General features: G+C 36.9%; 1 protein-coding gene across 2 annotated transcripts in view; it reads left to right on the top strand.

The window, feature by feature from the left end:
• Window positions 1–144: 144 nt before the first annotated feature.
• Window positions 145–24,125, top strand: part of Bsk (mitogen-activated protein kinase dJNK) — a 153,255-nt gene continuing 129,274 nt past the window's right edge. For both annotated transcript variants that reach the window (XM_071770743.1, XM_071770734.1), the window contains exons 1-2: window positions 145–959; window positions 20,446–20,491. The gene's annotated coding sequence lies outside the window, so the exon portion shown is untranslated. The remainder of the gene's footprint in view (window positions 960–20,445; window positions 20,492–24,125) is intronic.

Raw genomic sequence — 24,125 nt, 5'->3', positions numbered from 1 at the left:
CGACCGGCGCGGCTGGCGGCGGCAGGGGCGGGCGCTCGGCCAATGAGAGCGCGCGGCGCTCGCGGGCGCATTCGGGCCGACTCGGCGCGGCTCGGCCGGGACTTCGTCTCAGTTCGGGTTCGTTTCTCGTCGCCGCTGCGCACGGGGTGCGTCGTGCGTCCGCTCGGTCCGCTGCCGCGCGGCTGGCACACTACGCTCTCTCCCTCTCTCTCTCTCTCTCTCACACACTCTCCCTCGCGATTGCTCCGGACTCCGGGGCGCTAACGTTTTTCGAGGTTAGACGCCGCGCACGGGCACGGCTCTCCGGCCGGTAGCGAGAGCGATCGACTTGACTCGTCGCCGTCGCGATCGTCATCGTCGCGCGTGGTGGTTCGCGTACGTGTTTCGTGTTCGCGCGTCGTTTGCGCGTACGTCGTGCGGGCTCCATGTTGCCGCCGGTGGTATGACGTCATCGAGTGTCGGTGTCGGTGGTGCCGCGCGTGTAAGTATACCCGTCGTCGTCGTCGTCGTCGTCGTCGTTTCTCTCGCCTGTCGCCGTTGTCGCGCGCCCGCGCCGCCTGCAGCCCCGTCGCACGTCATGCTGCTCTCGTGATAAAGTTTGACGTTTCTTCCTCCCTTTTCTCTCTCTCTCTCCCTCTCTTTTTCTCTCGTTCTCTGTTCTTCGCCTCTTCTTATCTCGCGAAACGCGGAGTGTGCAGCCGCCGTCGGAGTCGCTGGTCGAATCGCATTCGCATCGGCGGGCTGCCACGGCGCGACCCGCCGCGACGGTTGTGTACGTGTGTATGTGACCTCGCCGCTTCTCCCCCGCACGTTCTCCCTTTCTCTCGCTCTCCGTGATCGCCGTCCGTCTCTCCTGCGCCGCTATCTCCGTTCTCCACGGACGGGGACGCCCCGCATCGGGAGCCGTCAGCCGCCACACCAGTCATCCGCGGAACGTCCGCACGGCTCCGGCGAACCAGGTGAGTGCCAGAAATTACATAATATCGTCTACGCGCGACGTCGAAACGGCGGTCCGCCGCCCCTTCCCGCTCATCCCGCCCGCGCGCACGTAAAATCGATCCGCTATCGAGTGACAGGTTAACCTCCAATTCGGCCAGGCGAGGAGAGCACCGGGGACTCGCCGGCTCGTCGTCGTCGTCGTCGTCGTCGTCCCGCGTGCTTCTTATCACGTACACGCGAGTGTTCTCCTTTCTCTCTTTTTAATGGAAACGATCTTTTTCCTCACGGGGGAGCTCGTTCTCGATCCTGCTCCGAAACAGCCTCGCCGGGCAGCGAGCGGAGCTCTCGGAGCGACGACTACTCGAGAGGAAGATTGCGTGCTCGGATTGTGCATTGCTGTGTGATAATCAAGTTAAAGGGAAAGCCCGACGATAACGTGCGAGCGTGTCATTTTGAAGCGCATCGGCCGCGGGATCCGCGTTACCCTCCGCCTCCGGCCCGTTCGCCTGCTCGACGTCGACGTCCTCGTCGTTGCCGATCATTGCGTCGTGATATTTACGAAAGAATCCGGACTGTGAACCTTGAAATGTGTAGCGCGCGATCATTATCCGACATTATTTCATCGCTACCGTTTAATTATCGTCATCGTTGTTTATTACCATTGATGGCTATTATCGCTCTGTTACGACATTGTTACCTGACTCCGGAGAATTATTCTCGTCGTCGTGATTATAGTTGTTACGCTGCGTTTGGCCGTGACTGTTTTAAACCGTCGATTAAAAACGGAATCTCCGCGAGCTCTCATATATCTTTCTGTTTATCGTTGCATATTACTTAAAGCGAGAGGGAAATCTTGGAATTATCCTAGGGTAAACATTTTTTAATCGAGGGATACGGATTAAAGAGCCCGATGCGGATTAAAGTTTCACATGTAGACCGGATTCCAGGTGTTAAAGGGAAACTGCAGTGTAAGCGCATTTAAAGCGCCAGCACATGGCTGCGAAGCATATTATACGTCATACATATTTTGAGATACGTTATCTTTCTCGTAGATTGTTTTGTGTCTGCCTTGTATGTATGGAATTAATAGACTTTGACCAAAAGGAAGTAATGTCAATCGTGTAAAAATAAACCACATAAAGTTCGTAAAACTCGCGATTACACTGCAAATCCAAGTGTGTTATTTTTTAGCTGAAGCTCTTATACATTTCTTGCCGTTTTAAATCACGTCATTTAATACGCTTGAACGTATTAACTTTTAATTTAATACGATTCAAACGTGTTAAATGATGTAATTTAACATATCAAGAATAAATTAAGAAACATGTAAAAAGAGCTTCAATCTAATGAGTTATTTTTAGACGTTTATGTGTGTAAAAATAACACACTTGGACTTGCCGTCTAATGAGATAAGTTTTACCACCACGCATTATTCCCTTTCTTACAAGTTCAAGGCAAGTTAATTATTATTTAATTAATAAGTGATAACGGAGTCGTTAATTTTACTAACAAAGTCAATTACTGAACAAATTATCGTCTTTTATTTAGTATAGAGGATGCCCTAATTTTCTCTCTCTCTCCCAAGCCTTTACGCGTTTCTTGATAAACTTGATTCTCGCGCGACTTTTCCTGACTGAAACATTTATCACACATTATCGTCGACTTTTAACATCGAATAAATTCTCTCATGTCTATTTCTATCAATGTAGTAGATTAATTTTAATCGCGGTTTAACTTACTCTTTTCATCTTTTTCTAGTTCTTAAAATTAGAGAAAGATAAAAGGTAAGTTAAACCAAAAGATCAAAGTTAATCTGCATTGAGATAGAAACGGATATTATAGCTGCGATATTATACTGAACGCGAGTTTAGTTCACAATCATAAGTAATTACTTGTCGAACGACGCTTCTTTTTTATTTAACAATTTTTTTTGAAACTACAAAACGACAGTTTCGCCATATCATTCAACACTGTATGCTATTTGCTTGATTAGATTAATTCAGATGAAGAAACAGAGAGTAAAGGTTTTTTTTTATTGAAGCTTACTCGTGACCAAAGTTTGTTTATCAGCCGAATTCGCGCTCTCTCTCTTTTCTGCCGTAGGGCTCACGTTATATCGGCAGCAGCGTGTTGCTTTGACAGCAGATCGACAGACGTAAACAGCCGAGCGTGTATACGTGATTTGCATATCTATTCGCATCTCTCTCTCTTCCCTCCTCCTCTCTCTTTGCCTCTCCTCTCTATCTCTCTCTCTGTCTGTCTCTTGCCGCTTATATCGCTCTTGGCTCTGACCTTAATTTACGGCCCGTGGAAGCAAGCCGCCGACGTAGAAGACTCATTCGCGCGAACGAGCGAGCTTTTCGGCGTGGCTCGCGCACCTGGCGACGTTATTTATCGACGCGCCTAAATCCGTCGCGGCGCGACGACGACGACGACGAGGACGACGTACGTCGACGTGCGCCACGTTACATCGTACTCAGTCCCTATTATCGCCGAGGTAAGGCTCGACGGCTTGTCGATATCACCGATAAATCGGACCCGCCTGCTACACACTCCTCCGCATTAGCCGCGCGCACGTGGTGTTATTCGGGGGATCTATTTACGTTGGCTATCGAGAATTGTTGCCACCTTTTGTTACGTGCTTATTCACATGACGAGATTTCACCGTTACCGAAATCGGATCTCCCCTTGAGACTCATCTCGTACGAAATAATTTTGTACGTGATGCATCGAACGTTCTTTTTTGTACTGCTGCTGTATAAAGTTTTGATAGAATAAAATATCGACTGTAGAAATATTCTTACAATTAGAAAGAATTTTGTAAGATTCGCATAATACGAGGGAAAAGATAATGAGGATTGAAGTGTATTTGCGGATTGAGTCTTTGGAGAGTAAATACAATAGTTGAAAAGCATATCTTTTCTTGGTCACAAATGGAATTTATTTTAATGGAAATTTGTGATTTGTATAACATGTAACTATTTTAGTTTTTAGATATGTGTAGTTAAAAAAATTCAATTGTATTAAGTTTAATTATTCATTTTGCTACGCATGCAAAAATAAGGAATTGAAGAAAATATTTTTGTTTATTTCCTACGCAATCGATGTATAGTCTGCGATCTGTGCGAGAAAAAACCTGCAATGTCGCACGGATGCCACGCGGAGGAATTGTAGAATAATTTTATGGACGGTACACAGCTTTGTTTTATTTGACGAGAAGGAATAATTCATTCGATTGCATATCCAAGCGAGGTGCAGGTGCAGTATCGATCTATCATGCGCGACTGTCGCGCGAGCGAGGGAGCAATAATTCATAGAAGAAAATTAATAAAGTATACAAGCGATTGAAACTTCCGTTTCAATCGTTCCGATATGCCTGAAATATGACGCGTTAATTACTCCGACTTGTACAACCGGATGAAATTTAATCACTGCAGAGAACGAAAGCGTTATACCAATTCTTCTTTGCCTTTGACATTTAAATGGTCTCACTTGTCAATCCGATGGAAGATTTTTCGTAAAATTTTGATAAGAGACAGATTGGGTCCGAAAGATTTAATAGCTTTAAGATTTAAGAGGTTATTTTCAAGGATATATGTACATATCTTTGAATATATATGTGATGTCTAGAACGTATCTATATAGTATATATCTTTTTAACCATAAACGTTGCCAGCTGAGCTGAAGAGAATAGAATCGATTTCAATCAATGGGCTCATTGATTAATTTTATGAAAATTAAGTAATTTAAATAGATTTAAATTGATTTAAGATTGAAGGGGTTATTTTCAATGATATATGTGTCTTTGAAAATAAACCCTTGCACTTGCATATTTATCTAGAACGTATCTCTATATCGTTTATATATCTTTTTAATCATAAATGTCACTAGCTGAGCTGAATAGAATATAGAATCGATTTCATACAATGGGCTAATTGATCAATATTATGAAAATTCTGTAATTTAAATGAATATATTTGAAATAATAATACCTATAAAATATATTTCAAAGTTTGAATAAAATTAATTTTTATTTATACGTGTCACTTGATAATTCAGCAATGAAAAAGGTGAATTTATTGTATTTGTTAACAGTCAATTTGGAGAAAGAATGCAGGGAATTTCCATTATGTGATATCGGCAAACCTGCGTGGGAGGTCTATATGTGCGATATCATTTTATTAAAATTATGTTCAGCGATAATACACGCGCGCGTGTCGTTCTTGGCTGCGAAACAACGGATGTCCAGCAGCAATCGGACAATCGCTGGCTAGACTGGTTAGTGGTTTATCCGCCGTGTTTACTGCCATGATAACGCGTGTTTAGCTTACGCGTATTCCTGATCTTTCGTTCGTGAATTATAAGGTACTATAAATTAATCATATGTTTTACGCTTTATTTATTTGCATTAAGATTATCTTTTTTGTTTAATGACGCATAACAATAGGTAGGAAAAGTATAAATCATCGCGCGGTAAGGCTTTAATTTTTACTATTTATTATTATTGAAATGGCTCGAATTATTAGGTAGATTAAGAATAAATAGGATTAAGAACGAAAAAATAATCTATTGAAGATAGTAATTCAGGAAATAAATTTGTGTTAAATGAGATTAACAATTATACTGATATAATTATGTATTTTATGTAGCATTTTTCGCAATTTATATATAGCGATCTGTAATTCTCAGTAGATATTAATTTTTTAATCGAGTGAAATGATGTGCACATACGAGAAGCAACGTGCCAAAAATTTTTCCCGGCTGCCACGTGCTGCCATCTCATGTTTTCCGCGTTTCCATCCCCGTATCGTGACCCCATCGAACGAGGTCACGCGCGTGTTCGAGCATTCGCTCGTCGAAGAAACGCCTCGCGAACAAGCAAGCCTCCCTACTTTTGCATTAGGTCGCAAGGGATCTCATTATTTTTTTAGAAGATTTCTTTTATCTTAAACATCAGTCGTATATTTATACAGATCTATATAATAATCGCCGAAACAAATTTTAAGAACTTTGATTCTCTTTAAAGAGCAGTCGTATTTTTCTGTGTACAGTTCAGTGGCCTACTTTCAGATAATTATTAAATATTGAAAATACTATTGATATACAATTATGAAGCACAAATAGAGCTTCATTTATATAACTTGTTCGTAGACGAAATTAACATTATTAAGCAAATAACTCACAGAATTGAGAACAATGGATTAAATACACAATTACATTTTGAACGTTGAAAACTCTGCATTTTTAGAATACTCGAAACATTTTGAATTAGTTTCTGCAAATCCGATTTTAACAAAAAGGCTCACGGATAATACATTGTACGTTATTTTCTCATTGAAGGAGCAAATCCTAGGGGTGAGAGAGAGAGAGAGAGAGAGAAGGAAAGAGAATTAAAGTTTAGAGATTTCGTTCACGTCCGAAGATTAAAGATGAGAATCTTAATTTAAAGACGAGACATACATAATCGACACTCAAAAAGTTTGCATTTTACATAAAAATTTGTTAAAAATTGCTGCCTACTGAAATAACTCATTCTTAGATTAATTTTTATACTGCGATAAATTGAGGCACGCAGGTTGCGTGTTTTTCACGACACTACACTTTTTTCCTTCTCGAAGAGGGCGATTCTTGTAAGAGTGAGGGGGAGGGGGGGGGTTAAAGCTCGGACCCGTCCAAGTCCAAGGTGATCGGCGTTCTCCGGCTCGACGATTCCACCCCTCTGGCTCGTGACGTAGGGAGAGAGAGTCAAGTTTTGCTCTCTCGCAACGCGACGCGAGAGGTAGGTGGTGGCGAAGGCGAGGCGTGGTGGCGAAGTATTGATCGCCACCACGAGCGTGGCGCGATTTCCCCCTGACCGTCCCCTTGCAGCCCCTCGACCGAACGACCGACCGACGTCATCCGCCGTTTAAACCCCTCGCCACCCCCGGCTGCCCCACCTGTTCCCCCCTCAACGTCGGCAACCCCTACCAGAGCTCTCTTTATCTCTGTCTTTTTCTCCCACTCATATCTTGCGTTTTCTTCATCTTCGTCGTAGTCGATGGCATTCGACGTCGGGACGACGAAACGAACGTTACCGGCTGGGATGATCGTGTCGGTGCTTCAACCCCTTCGGCAATCTTTATTTATTGAAAGAGCGATGTGATTTTTTCCGAGTTGTGTTGCACTTAACTGTAAAGACTTCAGAAATTTCGAGGATTTTATGACAAGTAATATTGACCGAGAGTATAAATATTTTTCCATAAAAGAGATGAATTACTCAATTGTCTTTTTCCGCAGCATATATTGTTTCTTACTGTAATGCTTTTATAATCGCTTCTGTGTTCATTGAAATCTCGATTTTTCATTTCAAATTTATACTTTCAAATTGAACTGCATAAATCTTAAAGTTTTTGATGAAGCGTATTCGCGATTTAGATTTATACTTATATAATGTTTTTAATTGTTTGATAAATAAATTAATGGTAAGTTATAATTGCACGAAAAATATTGAAAATAGGAAATGAGAAAAAGAGTTTACTGATAGTTACTTTCCTACAAAATTTCATGATTTATCTTTAATTGTTTTGCAATGTCATTTCGTTAAAAAATCGCAAATTAAATAACATTATTATTAAGTGTAATTGAAAATTTAGTACATTTTTGGCCGATTAAATAAAATTTATAATTTTTATAAGGAAATTAGTTAAATAATTAACATATCATTAAAAATGTATTTTATTAAAAAAGATTTAAATTTAAAAAATATTATTTTCTTATGAATCTGCAACAAGAATTAAAAGAATTTACCAAGTAATGATTAAAGAACATTAACGATTTATACATAAATTCGTCGAATTATTTAAATACGGACCTGTCCGTACAACTATGTAATTATTCTTCTAATGACCGATGAGATAAGAAAAAATATCTTTTTTACGTCACGAAACTCTAGTTGTAATTTCGGTACGTAATTACAAATATAGCGATGTAATTATATTATACCTGAGCATATGTGTAAGCGACGAGGCGTGTAAACATTCGCCAAGGACTTATCGTTAAATTAGTTATAAAGTCAGCGACTTGTAATGGCATTATATCGTGATTATATATAGCCAACAACCGAAATCTCGTTATTTTCGCGCAGGAAGGGTCATTTAGAGATTAAGCCTAACCTGCTTGACACGGAAAGCAGTATTTATTTTAAAAGGATTCATACTTAATTATAATTATAACGGGTTAATAGCCATGCGATACTGCAGTAATATATCGCATTATGATCAGAATTGTACAGTTCGCGAACAATCTGTATAAATCATTATAAAGTTTCGCAATTGGTTTTTATTTCTTCGCGTGTATAGTTCTTAATTTTTAATACTGTTTTTAAATTTTTCTGTTGTTTCTAGAATATAAATCTTTTAATAACATTCGCATATATACTGTTTTGATCATTGATAAAAATTCATTATTGCTTCAAGCCTTCTTAAAAGTGTTTTATATCACACGTGCGTGGAAAGTGGCCCATTACGCGCGCGCCATCTGTGCGACAAATGGCCAATTCCCCACGCGAGAAATTCCCCACTCAAACCCGTGCGGGAATAGTTATTTGTGTAACAAGTGAGGTAAGATGAAAATTCCCGGGTGCGGAGTTTACGCACGAGCCGAAGGCGAGTGCGGTAACCGCACCCGGGAATTTTCATCTTTACACACGGCTTACACTCCCTATTTTATGTTGCAAGTGCCTGGAAAGTGGACTATCACGCACGCGTAGCGTGCGTAATGGGGCACTTTCCATGCACGTGTTGCATAATGAGATATTTCTCTTCAAATATCTCATTCCCGCACGGCCTCGAGTGAGAAATCTCTCGCGCGTGCGGAATCGGCCATCCGTCGCACAGATGACGCGCGCGCAATAGGCCACTTTTCCACGCACTTTGTAATATAAAATAGGGTGTGTAACACGTGCGGGTTGAGAATTGGACACTCGTGCGGGTGATCGCACTCGCCTTCGGCTCGTGCGTCCACTCCGCACTCGTGTCCAATTCTCAACTTCCCGCACTTGTTACACAAATAACTATTTATTCGATTCTTTTTTTCTTCTCAGTTTTCTTAGAGACATAGTTTATACATTTTTTACAATAATAACTATCAATCAAGCTTAATTTTTATAAACTCTGCATATAATTGATAGATAAAAAAATTATTTAATTAAATTACTTATTCCGCAAGGAAATAGTCACGCTGAACAAGAGTTGTCGAGACTCTTTCAAGATTTTTATCTGACATGCAATCGTATATTAATCCTCGCCTTGCCACTGTGCTCGTAATCATTTTGGAAAGGTCACGCGATGAAAGACCTCCGAGACTATACACGCGACCCACGTATCTTCTCGTTTCGCGCGGAAATTTTAATTCTCCGCGGGCATTTGATATAAAAAAAATAATTAAGGGATATATATATATATATATATATATACAGCGATATACATGGAGATAAGAGCATGATGACGGAACTAAAATCACTAGTAGCGCTGTCGACTAATTGATACTCGACCACCTCGTTATGCACCATTGCCGTATTCGCGGCATGTAATTAAATTATATTTCCGCCGCGCGCAATTTTGCTTGCGAGAGTGAGAGAGTAAGAGAGAGTAAGAGAGAGAAAGGAAGAGAGAAAGTTCTTTCATTTTGCGCGTCCATCTGCACTTTTATGCACATGCATACGTAGAACCGCATTAAGTAATCCGATGACGCTATATCTGAGGGATCGTAGGATCGCCTTTTATGGGCTTTCCTCTTTTATGCGATCTCCTGGATCTTCTTCGGATCACGTTAACTGTATCCGACGTCTTGTCAATATACTTTTATATCGTAAATACAAATTAAAAATGTAGAGACGAAACATTTTTAAGCTTATTTAAAAAATTGAATTATAAACTTGTAATGAACTGTTAAATTTTGGAATTCTCAGAATACAATATGAGATAAGAAAGAATTAATGCTACTGTATTAGCATTTTTCTATTTGCTTTTTATTTTTTATGACAATAATATTCTGAAACATTAATAATTGTTTTTTTTTTATCGAAAAGTGTTTTTGAAAATGGAGAAAAATTAGTAACGGCCAAGGAAGAAACAGATTCAATTAAATGACGTTAATTCATAGAGATCATTTGTAATGTTATCATTTGTTTAAATATAGGCATCAAGGATCTTAAAACATGAAAAATTTACGAAAAGCCAAATCTTTCTCTTTTATGTATGAATATTCATTGTATAATTTAATGTGTAATGCCCATCAATATTCGTTATATATTCTTTATGCATATTTAATGCATGTTAATATTCAGTAAATTATTTATTATAATTTAGTTTATTAAAAAGAGAGAGAAACAGGAATATTCAGATATTCTCCCGGGTGGTGTATTATCGTATTAAAAATATCAAACTCGACACGTGTCACTTTGCATCGATATATTATCTGCGCGGCGGTCTCTTTTTTTTTCTTTATTCGATCCCGAAACTTTGGACGCGGTATACCGCGCGTCATAAAATCCAATGTCGCGGTCGCGCGATTACCACCGGAGGAGGGAATCTATTTCTGTAAATTTCGCGGCAGATAACGAAGGGCGCGAAAACGGAAGCGAAGAGAGCGGGAACGTGACACCGCTCCTCCGCGGTCGTTTATGCGCTCTCTCGGCTTATATAAATTCCTCCCAGGGACTTCTCCTCTCTTTCCCATTCACTTCGTTCTCTTCGCTTTCATCAGGTTTTATTCCCGCGGACCACGGCGTCTTCTGTCAGGTTTCATCTATTAAATTTGCGCTCTCCGCGAGAGCACCTTCGCGCACCTGGCTACTTAGAGATTCCGTCCACGAACGAAACGGAAGCTCCCATAAGAATTTCACGCTCGCCGCGCCTACGAGAGATTTTCGCAGCTTTTTTCCTCGCTTCCGCAGTCTCTTCCTCCTTCCTACTTCTCCCTATTCTCGCTGTTTCCGACAGAAATCTTTGTCGTTTATGCGTTTCGCGACAAGATCGGGACGTGTCGAATCTCTCCGATATTCCGCCTCACTCGCAGAAACACTGATTCCGTGCAGTATGCTGCATGAGACCGGGTAATTGCTATGCATTAAATGCTTCTCGTGTTTAACATTGCAATCGATGTGGTTAATTAAGTTTAAACATTCAGTGACGTAGGCACACTGGCGAACTGTTGAATTTGTATTTATACCTCTGTGTGGAAGTATGAAATAATTTATAATGGATATATTTTTTCGAATCTGAGAGCATAGATATAATAAAACAGCATAAGTTAAAACGGTTACGGTGCGCTTTTGATGCAAAATAAATAGCGTCTGAAAATGTAATTTTTATACAAGCCAAAGCAATTCAAGCAAATAATTACACGAGATAACAATATGATGAAGTTATATTTCTAACTGCTACAGAAGTAAACTAAATTATATAATCATATTTTTCTTTTTTTTTCTTTGAGTCGCATTTTTGTCGTACTTATATTTTAATTATCTGAATAAATGCTCTCTAGATTCCGTAAAGCGCATATGCGTGCATTTTTTTTCCATAGCAAATGTTACGTTGATATAGATAAATGCGCTTTACGGAACCCAAGGATTTCTCGTGTCAAATGAGATATTTATGTTAACGGTAGAAGGATGCATTTCAACGTGTCTTTTCAGATTTTTTCTAGATTCCCAGCTACTGAGAATAGAATGCTTTTAGCCTTTAAAATACGGAGGAGGAGAAGAAGTTTTTAGAACGCCGTGTGATTCTTGGAACGATATCCTTGGAATGTTAGAAATAGAACCTTCTTAGTTCTCTCATTGAGAAAGTTTAGAATACTAAGCAATATACTTAGAATATCAAACAATATACACTTAGAGCGTTCAGCGATCCTTTGCTTAACCACATCGATTGAGTGGCTATTTGCCGACATTCCGCGAGCAGGTCGCTCCACACATTGACCTATACTCCTGTCGCTTCGAGCCGCAGCCTTTATTGGGAGGCGAATTTGCCCGGAGAGTACTCGAACAGCGTCAGGCCGAGACGACCACGGCCTGGAAGCCCCGTAATTACGTTCCAAGAATGGCCGGAAGCCGAGGTCCTTTGCTTTATTGCCTCTTATAGGCTGTTACGATGTTGATACCATGGTGTTTATGATCTCGCATCCAATCCGTTCCGAAGTCTTCTAATCTCGAGCGAAATTGAAATTTGAGCATTGCCATATAAAACAAATTTCTATAATATATATTTCTATAATATATATATATATTTTTTTATAATATATTTCTATAATATATATTATTCTCGCAATATATATAAGCGAGAGTAATTCGTGATTCCACGCGGGATCGTGCGAACAAAGGACGTGGACGGCATATAACGGGTGTGTTGTTGCGAGAGATAAAGCATAACGGGATGTACAGCAGCGAGTCGTCCAGACATTGTTGGTGGTTCCCGGGGGTGCAATGCGTCAAAGATCGGATAAAGGGGGAAGGCACGCGGTTGCAGATAAGTCGGCGAGCATGGAAAAAAGCGGGAAGATCGCGGGGTGATACGCGCCATTGCATTACTGGTGGTTGGCAGTTCAATTTTAGATTGCTGTAAATATTGTGAGAGAAACAGAGAGAGAGAAACAGAGGAAGAGAGGGGCAAGGCGGAAAAATTTGCTGTTGCGGACCTGTCGTCGATAGAGACGATTGTCATGGGGTCGAAACAGGTTTGAGACAGGTTGCCTGTTGTTACGTTGACGACTTTTCAAGCGGAAAAAAAGAGACCATTGTGGGATGGAAACTGATTCTTTGAGAACGATGTATACACAAGATTGTTAATAAATATTTTATATGTACCTATATTAGTATAAAAATATCTTTATCAATTACATGAAAAGAATAAAGACTTATTTTTTCTCTTTTATATTAATAATATATAAAGATAATTGATAATTTTATCATACATTTTTGTTTAAAAATGGTTAATTTTCAAGATTATTTTACTTATTCAAAAAATTATTTGCATTTTTTTTATCAGTTTTTAATATAATTATTTATTTTAACACAGAAAAATTAAAATTTAGATTATATTTGGATAAAAATAAAATGGATCTTATTTATTTTTTATATTTATTAATTTATGTTTGACAAGTACAAATAAAATGTAGAGAATCGTTGAACATCTTGCAAGATAATAGACAAAAGTTGTATAGCGTTTTACAATTTGCTTCAAGACTTATTTAAGCGTTAAGAGCTATTCAAAATAATGAAATTCTTCAACTTGGTTGATTAATTTTTTTGTTAGCGAATATTAGCTTGCAATTCGTCTACTACTACGCGAGCTTGCGAAGGTGGTTTGAACTATGCAAAAGCGGCGAGACTCGCGTTACATCGTGCCGAACTTTATGCATGATTTTGAGTTTCGTGGTAAAGTGGCTTGCTCGACGGAAGTTCTGTCGTTTCTTCCGCAAAATCTTCTACTCCATTTCGTTAGAACCTTCTTTGGCTATTTTCACGAGCTTCGCGCGTCGTTCAGTCTGGTGTACCCTTAATATCTTATGCATGCATGAATTTACCACTAAAAATTATGTCGGAATGATATCATATTATAACATATGTTTAGAATATTATATATAACTATGATGAAAATATATATAAAATATGTGCAGAGATATCTTGTGTATAAATAATATTTGAAACAAGAAAGTGAGCTGCAATTATTTAGCACATTTATATACTGATGAATATTTTATTTTTTATTATGTCATATTATATAAAGATTTTATCTATTTATGTGGCTTGAAAGATTTCATTATTCAAAGTCAATATTGAATATACCTAATGAAATTAATGAATAGTCGAGTGGATAGTAAGATCTGAGTTTTAAACTTTAAATTAAGGATTAACAAAATCTAAAACATGTATGATTTTTCAAATATTTTCAAATATTTTTAATGGTATCAAGAAAAAATATATAAAACTTAGACGAGTTAGATACTACCTTAATACTATTACGTTTAGAAATACATATAATTATATCGCTGTTATATATATATATATATATATATATATATATATATATATATATATATATATATATATATATAATTTCTGCTTAATTGGTTTCTTTTTTGCATCTGCATTTTTAATGCATTATCACGATTATCTTCGTTACACATCTGCTGCATTCTCTAATTGTTTTTGGAGGTATTATTTTGGAAGAAAACAAATTTTTCTCTTTCTCGCCGTTTTTGCTGTTATTTGTTGCATTTTTATTCAACGCATACCTCTTTGCGAAGTGGATTAAAAATGATGGCGACCGCGCGGCTGCTCCATCTGGCAATGCGAACAAAGGCAGCGAGATTCTCGCGTGCCATTTTATTAAAATCCCAGAGCGTCGGTATAGCGAGAGTAAATCATCTTTTCGAAGTCGAAACAATCATAAAACAAACCGATCAGGATGAATGAGTCGCGCCGCTCCACGCATTTAATCAACAAATACGGAAAATGTTAAAAAACCTTGAGACCAGTATTTCTTATCTATCTCCTTTCACATTTTATACTAATAATTGCATATACGACGTGATAAATCCTAAAAATTGCTTAGAATCTGGTTTATTGCTAAATAAAATTATTTAAAAAGTAAAAAGTTATTTTTGTTTATTAAAAAATAAAAATTTAGTGGACAATTTAATCTATTATGCAGCATTAATATTTGTATGTTTTAAGATTTGTATTTTTTACAGATATATTTGTATTTTTTACAAGTTGAGAAACACTACGATATAGAATAAACCAAGAGATTCCGCGTGAGAGCTTTTAAGTACTCGTAGAAAAATTCACGCCATCTTTGAAAAAATATTCAGCACCACTGGTTATACGATATGCATTTAGAATTGCATTCGACAATATTATGTCACGGAATATCCTGAATTTACCACCTTGTTTTTTTTCCCGCGAGTATATATATTTATGTCGTTTCTTCTTTGGAACAGAATGAATTAACAATGTTCGGGATTTTGTTGTAATCTTTTAATTTTTAACACTGAGACGTTTTTGAGCCAAGATACTTTGGTATCTTAATTAAATTCCCATGCAGCGAGATATAGTAATCCTCCAATTAAATATTTCTTACAGCGAAATCTGCTGGAAATTACTTGAAAAATAATTAATTATTTTAATATTTAATATTTGATATTTGATATTTGATATTTAGTCGCGTAACTCGGAAGTTACGAAACTAAATATCTGACATCTGATCGTGATAAAATTGACTATAATTGCATGGTAAAAAAATTATAGTCGGAATACTCATTTTAATAGTAAATTGTACTAAAATACTAGTAATATAAGCTATATACGCATGGTACCGAGAACCAATGAAACTTTTTACTATAAATTATAATAATTTCGAATCTTATATAGTAAAAATGAAAGAATAGAATAGTACATCATTTTACTATTCGAATAAAGTCACCGCAACTTTAATAATACTAGTAATATAAACCATATTTACTATATAAGATTCGAAATTATTATAATTTATAGTAAAATGTTTCATTGCTTATCGGTACCATGCGTATATGGTTTATACTACTAGTACACTGGGAAAAAAAATTTAGTGTCTCCAACAAAACAAAATATTATAGTAATTTTAACAAAACTGCCTTGTCCTCCTAACCAAACAATTTAGTATATTTTATGTATACAAGAGCTCGTGCGGCAAGAGAGTTCGGCTCGCGCGCGCTACGCGGCGCATCGCCGGTATTTTCTCTCGTAAGAAAGATTCGACATCGACCCTTATATCCAGGGCAGCTCAGCGAGTCTTCTCCAGCATTCAAGCTTGTCAGTTAGAGCGTTCTCACTCCTGACAACCTACCCCATGTAGTATATACACATAAATTAAATATATAATGTTTATATATATTATGATTTATATATATATAAAATTTTGGTTCATACAACAAAACATTTTTCCTAGTGTATTATTCGTATTATTCGTTTATACTACTATTATTATTCGATTTAAAATACGAATAGTTATTTGTATTTTATAATCTTATGTTAAATTTAACAATATTTTTTAGTAATAACAACCATACCCATATCGTTATACGAAATAAACTTTATAATTTTACGAACTATATTTTCACGTTATATCAACTATGTCTTTTTAAGTAAAGAGCACTATTTTATATGCTTGGCGCCGCAGGATACTATAAATTATAGTGAAATTATGGTATTTTTAACTATATTTTTTTATCAGTGCGGTGGAAATGATTTCCTGTTTCGCGCGTTTCCCGACCCGGAGTGCGTTTTCTAAGCGCATATATCGGATGCTGCTGGTCTTTCACGGGTCCACAGTCTATTTACGGATCCGTCTCCCTCGGTTACGAAGGGGTTGAGCCCGCAGGCTTGATGGTTATCCATATTTAAATACCTTTCGCCCCCTCGCTCGTATCACTCCGCTGAGCTTTCCCAGCAGGTAATCGCGCTTCTGGGATTTTATAGGATTTCTGTCGCGTACGCTGCGACCCGTTTTATTTCTGTCTCGTTCCACATATCGCGGTTATTGTACCTGGATACGACACGCTATCGATTCGAAATTTCGCGTGAGCATAAACGCTTGATTATTATCGTCAGAAATAACCGAAAAAATTTTGATGATAGACATGACATTTATTTCAAGCTTAATTTCTCTTAATGTCGAGAAAATGCACAGTAGCAATTAAAATTTTTATAATAATTGTTATTATATTGATTGCGAAAGAAAGAGTATATATATATTTAGCACATAATATAATATATTATTATCTTTATAATACTTTATATTAATTTCTTTTTTTTGAATAATTTATATGTGTCAAATATTTATTTTAATATGTGAATATATTTTATTATGTTATAACCACATTTGTAAATTATAAGTTGAAATATTATGAAATTATTAGTATTGTATATAGTCTAATTGCGCCTAAAAATATCCCTATCGCGAATATGCATGTGTATAAATGTATATCATTTTTCAACTTCTTAAATTTATATTTGATCTATTTAATATGAAATAGCAAATGAATCTTTCATCGAAGTTCGGTTGAAATTATCGAAATCGGCTTTCTATCTTATTGCGCATTCGGGAAAGCACTCGATCGAACGCCAACGATTCTGTCAACATCGTCTTTTGCACATGATCGCACCTAATATCTTTACTTAGAAACCATTCGACTTCTCCTTCCTCTCTCTCTCTCTCTCTCTCTCTCTCTCTCTCTCTCTCGTTCTTTCCTCTATCTCTATCTCTACCTCTATCCATTTCTGTTTTCTCTCTTTTTTCCATCTGTCTACCTGTCTGCCTGTTTTATTATATATAGTTGTTATTATCCAGTTTGTGGTGTTTTATTTTATATGTCATATATGTCATTTATGTTTTATATATCAAATAATATATATAAGTTTTTTGAGAAACGACTGATTTCATCTGCTTAGTTTTTATCTTTTGTTGCGAATCAGTGACTCGATTGCTTTGCTTCCGAATTTGTTTTATTCGCTAGCGACTTCAAAACTAGAATTGTTTGCAGTGTTTTAAAAACTACGCGTGCATCGATCAACTTTTATGATCCCTTTCTAAGAACACGTTAATTTGACCGAATTGAGCTAATTATACTATGACGAACTTTTATGACTAACTAACATCATGGTCGCACCGACTATCGCGAACATTAACTAAAATTTGCGTCGTTTTCCATTATAACGCCATTATACGCATGGCGAGGAATAAGATTGGAAGACCAGCAGGAAGTAATAAGCAAGCGAGAATTAAGAAACGACTGCTTTAAAGACTTGTAATTAAATATTTGATAAGCAAGCATATTGAAGTTTAAAGTTTGAAGCAAACTTCACTTCCCATCAAGACTCTGCTATATCTATTTCTGTCTTTAAAACTTACTTCTCGCGTAATGAGTATTTTATGTCTAATAACATTTATCTAAAAATAAACTATTACTAATCAAGGGCTTGACAGTTTTCTTAAGGAAAGATTTATTACTATTTCGATCGAAGTTGTTGAGTATATAGTTTTGCAGCATCCTACGCTTATGAAGCGCTTTATTTCTCATTTATTACGTAATAAATGTCATTATTTCGTAAATGACATATTTCTCGCAATTGCATCTTGTCAGGAGAGAGCACTTAGCGCACACTAATCCAAATCATTGCTGCAACGTTGCGTATCCGATTCTTGTGAAAGGGTAGACGTCTGATTCTCTCGCAACCCCTTCGTACTACCTCTCGGTTAAATTGGACAATGGCTCTCGCGTCGATGTTTTGTTGTGGCGGCAGATTGCGCCGATTCGTCGACACGCGTCGCCGACAATCGTTGAAATATACGCGTAATTATTACGCAGTTTCGGGATTACAGTTTGAAATTACAATTTCGAATAAAAAAATTATATTAAATCGGATTACTCGCTTACGTCTATACATATACGTCAATATTAAAAGCATTTTTGGTAGATATTAAAATTTTTTGCTTGTTTAAAAACGGAGCGTATTCTAGCCATGACTATATTCGGTAGGTATAATGGGAATTTATAGTGGCAAAAGTTGGAATTCGTGAAACCATTGATCGGCAGCTGCGGCGTTATCTCTATCAGCCGTAAGACCCTAATAGCAATTAACGAGCGTGTGAATCACATTCTCACCGCAGCTTGCCATTAATCACCGTTGCGCCATCTTATCGAAACGTCGTTATCGTCCGGTTAATTTGCATAAACTCGCTACCGAAAGTACTGATAGCTGAACGAATTTACACCTTACGTTAAGGAATTTTATGGAAAAATATGATTTTCAAGTATAATAATAACATTAAATTAGTGGAAATCATGCAAAATAGACCAATCTTTTTCGTGTATATTTCTTTTTTTAATGTTATTATATGCATATAACCTTATATATTTATAAACATAGGAAAAAAGAGACTAGAATAAAAAAGATAATATGCTCGTTTGAGAAATTAAAGTATACCTTCACTTAAATTTCTTTCAGAATTATAACGAGGAAAAAAAAATTATATCTTTTTTAATAGGAGTTTCTTTGGACGGAAATCCGCTTGAAATTAAATGAGAACGTTGCTATTAGTAACTACGTTCGTTAATCGTGGCTGGTGAGAAAATCAACCTCTTTTATTTTGTTAATCTAACGAAGGTAACTCTCCTCGGATCGTTGAAAACGTTCGGCAGAGTGTGTACGTTCAATTTTCATAATTGATCAAATATCAAACAAGAGGAAACGGCGATACGAGGGGAAAAAAGGGAGGATGAGTAGCGTCGAACTCAATTTGCTCGATATGCCATTTCACCGAAAGGTACACCCTTTTTATTCGGAGTCCCTCGTCCTTTCAGCAACTATCTCGGCATTCCTCGCGCGTTCGCGCGTTCGCGCTTTCACCCTCATTCCTACGCATCTCGAGACGTCGTTTTCAATTAGACGATGCATCGTGACGACGACCGACGTCGACATCGTTTGGGGGCCGCGAACGGCCATAGGGCGAAGAAGGGCTCTTCGGGGCCACTCCGCTTCTCCCGATGGAGTCATTCGTTCATTCGTGGAATCGGAAACGCGGGGAGGAAACCGCGCGCCCGTGAAAACAACCGCGTCCCCGCGGATTTGCGAAAGTCAGACAGAGTGGAAATGGGACAGGGTCGGACCTTGTCACTACTCGGATCTGTATATATTTCATATTTAATGTACAGTATATAGTCTGATTGTTAGATTTTTAATTTGAAATTACATTGAAAGTTAATATTTTTATTTATAGATACGGATAAAACTCAAAATTGATTGCATTAAGAGCTATAATAAGTAAAAAGCAATTATTGTGCATTAAAATGTTTAACTTTTTTGAGCATTTTTGAAGAAAATCCCTCAGCAAATAATTATAAGTTTCTTGATAGCTTTCATTTTGCACAAAGTGGCGAGAAGTACCTACAGAATTTATCGCTAGTTAAGTTAAAGACAAATGTTGTAATGAATTTAAATAATGACTGAGAATAAGTAAAAGACCCATCACTTTTTTGTTTACATTATTTAATTTGCGCTATCTTGCTTTGCAAAATTCTTAAACTTAAATTTCTTACGATTAATAATTAATTTAAGTATTTTAATACAAAGATTAATGGGTACAAATAATTTTATGGAATATATTTATGATAATTTAAAAATAGTTGCACATATACATATATTGTTTGCAAAGAAGGATATTTTAACATCTTTGTTTAATACGCTAAAGGAAGTAGATTCGGCCCTGTGCCTGTGAAAGGATTGCGTTGTTCTCGAATAATTCTCATTAGAGCTTTTCCTCATTCGTCCTCTCATTTGATCGCGATCCTCCGCCGGAGAACAAAGGAGCGGATTCTCATCGTTTCCCCTCAGACCTGTTGTATATAATTATTCGATTTCGACATTTGTTTGCCTTGAGTGTCTTGTTAATTCTAGTGATTGATGTCCGAATCTCTCTGTTGCAGGGATCAACAGCGAGGAACATGGGATCCTTCGTGGCGTTCTGATTCGGTGAGTCTTCATTTCCATCTTTGCCACGCTATAAGGAAATTCGTTATCAGCGATTATATCAAAGCAATTACGTAATTATGTCGTATTAGGGGATTACTCTCAAGTTTGAATAGCGAATAACGAGATTTGTAATAATAATTATATATATGTAAATCTACTTCCGAGAAATTCGAAGAACATAAAGGACGTTCGTTTGATGTAATATATATATGACAAGCTGTTATGGATGGACAAACAAAGAAGGATGATTGAAACTCTATAACAAGCTCGAAAATCAGTATCTTCGTTAAGGGTTGTCAATCAATATAAAGGTCGATTCCGAGTGTGTCATCAGCGAATAGATTATTATTATCGAAACTACGGACAATGTTCGGCGATGCGACGTTATCATTTTGCAAGTAATTAATTGCCGACTGACGGGGATTATTATAGAAGTGAAAGATCACGCGGTGACGCTTCGGACGTGCTCGTCGACTCTGTAATTAAAGTCTTGCGCTCGCATCCCCACTAATGAACAACGGTACATGCATCTTGACGTTATTGATCGTTTTATTGATGCGAACGCAGACTTCCGGCGAAGAAGTTAAAATCGATCGTTATTTTTAAGTCGACATTTTGCTCAAATTTCTTTAATCTTACAACTTTTATTTCTTCCTTAATTTTCAATTTTTGTTATAAATAACAATTTTGTGAAGGTAAAATATAAGTATTTTACGTTAAATTTTCTACGGATTTTAACTTTTATTTATTTCTGCTTTGTTTATTTTATAATTTTTAGTCAAAAACACGAGAGAATATAGAACACAAGCTCACATATTGATATGGTTAAAAATTAATTAATTTCTGTTTTTTTCGCAACATAATATTTTCTGCGTTATTTCCGAATGTTAAAATATCTTTTTCAATGCTCAATATAGTTACGATTGTGAAACTTTTATCTTTTATAACGGATTAATTGTATACGTTGGATTAATTAATTAACGAAATTGTGTTCCGCGAGATCGAAGCATCTCAGCTCGTTCCTTAATTAATAGAACTAATCAAGCGCTCGCAGATAAAAAGCGAAAAGCGACTCAGAGTTCCGTGAAACAACGTGTTCCCCTTTTAATTGGATTATCTATTTCTCTTTTATGTCACACTTTTCGCTTTTTTTAGACTGTGTTGAGTGGAGCTTGGCCTTTGTCACACGTGGTCGTTCCTAATTAGGTAACACAATAGCGTTGATCGAATCAGCGACTGCGACATTTATTTTACATCGATATCGCACTCCCTATGTCGATAAGGAATTCTATTACAACTTTTTTGAATGCTTTTTTTAAAATTAATTATTAAGAGATCCGTAGATAGTGTCGGAAGATTGTTCGGAATCAAATTAGAATAACTATATAACATTCTGAATAACTATAGGACATAATTCTCTAATAGTTAGATTAAGACTTACTGATGATTATGATTAATGTAATAAATAATTTTACTATTAGAAAATAGTTTTCAGAAAATTTGATTACTGCATATAATTACTTTTATTGATCCTCGATTTTGACATGGACTTTTCCAATAATGATATTATAATAATTTAAATTATGATTTTAATAATTTAATAAGTCCAAAATTTCATCATTACGGTTATATTATATTATATTATTAAAAAATTAGATGTCACAATCATCTCTATTATTGATTCTACATTTTTACTTGAAAACTTTTAGATCACTAATTGTTAGAATCTTTTGAAATTGTATCTATACATGTTGTATATTTATCAACTTTTATTGACCTCTTTAAATTCCAATTAATTATTCAAATTCATTTGCATTTCTACAAATCGCGTAGATAAGCTTTCTAATCGTCCAAAAATGCGGCGCGACACGGACGGGCTATTAGCCTGTGCTTCTTCGGGAGCGAGAAGAGCGGTTCTCGCGCAAGCGCAACCCTGTAATGGGAATGGTTATGGATTTTCGGGCATCGCGACCTTCGCGTGTCGACTCACGCTCCTCCTTTGCGCTCTGCATATTGTCAACTGACGTTGCTCGTATCGCCGGAGCCGCCACCTCGCGAAGAATCCGGCGCGCGCTTCCGCTCGGATAAACGATCTCTCTTGGCTGTCGTACGACACGTCCAGCCACCCTCGTGGGCTGCTCTCATATTTCAACATTGATTGGACATACATAATTTTTTCCATTCAAACCATTTTCGTGGGTACGTCTAATACATCTCGTATGTTGGGTACGTCACTTACGATTCACGAGTTTAAACCTAATTTTCTCACTTTTTCTGATGTAAGTGTTAAGTTTAATTACCATTAGTCTTGTGAGTTATAAAGTGATTTAGAAGAAAGAATTCTATAATTATAAGTTTTATTATACAAATGCTATATAGTTCAGATAATTTCAGGCGGATTTAATGCGGAATTTTAAATTAAAATTTAATAAAATTGTATATTTGTTCAAATAATCTTTGTATACAAATTTAGAAAGAAATGTTTCCTTAATAGAAATATCAAAAGTGGTCATCAATTTTGATATTTTTGTTAAGAAAACATTTCTTTCTAATTTTTTATATCAAGATTAAGCGACATCTAAATTTATTACATTTTACACTATTTTACGAGAAGCATATTTAGTATAACGTATTTAAATGCATATTTATTCTTTTGCATTAAAAGAAAAGAATCTCTTACTTTAAATAATGATCGATGTTTACTATATGCTGCTATGCAAATAACAGACTTGTTTTTATTGTAGGAAGATACTGTTACTGATACTTAATACTTTATTAACTTAAATAACCAACTCACAGCAGCTCTGCTAATTCTGCAAACGTGAATTTATTCAAAAAAGCGCTGATGAATAGGCTTGGTGGAGGCAAAAATGCGAAATGTGAAAGGAAGCATTTATCCTGGGGGTGGTGTTTCACAGAAACGACTCTCCTCGCGCGCGTAAGCTATTGAAATAGCGAATAGTCTCTTTTTACACAACCACATGCTCTGCTTGGTTTATATGTAGTATATGTATGTCCACCTCGAACAGCACGAGTGATGTCAGGAAACATGTTTACTTGCGATTTACACCGTCCCAGTCATTTCGCTTGCTCGCTCGCCCTTTGCTCCGTTTTGCGATTCAATGTTTGATCTGTTTTCATCAACATGCTATCCCCCTTTACGCCGAATGTTTCGCGCATTCGCTGCTGCCGTCGTGTTATCGATATCTCATACCCGTCTTGAGGAGAGACAAAGTGCCTAGCGCGATAATGTAGATAAATGACGGAATTGCCGCCGGAAAATCGAGTTGGGAAGTATTAAGTAACTGCTAAAGATACAGGGAAATCTAAGCACAACACTGTTGGCTGTTTCAGAAAGTTTTAAGAAGAACGGTGAGCCTGTTTTTGCTTATTATCCTTTTAGTGGTTTCATAACTTGGTGACTATCTTGTTTTATTAGTTAAATAAGAAGATAAGTAAGGAAAGATGGAGATCGCTTGTTGATTTGGTTAACATGCTTATTAGACCATTAGTTGAATTTTTTATAACGGCACATGAATATTCGCAGTTCCACCTTCAATGAGTACACTGCACAGTTTACAGCGGAATATATAAAAGAGCTGTTTTATTATGTTATCTTACGTTCAACAAATAC

Source organism: Temnothorax longispinosus, chromosome 1 (genome assembly GCF_030848805.1).
Source record: "Temnothorax longispinosus isolate EJ_2023e chromosome 1, Tlon_JGU_v1, whole genome shotgun sequence".
NCBI classification, from domain to species: domain Eukaryota; kingdom Metazoa; phylum Arthropoda; class Insecta; order Hymenoptera; family Formicidae; genus Temnothorax; species Temnothorax longispinosus.
Note: the sequence above shows the minus strand (reverse complement) of the source record. Positions and strands in the feature narration are given on the sequence as shown.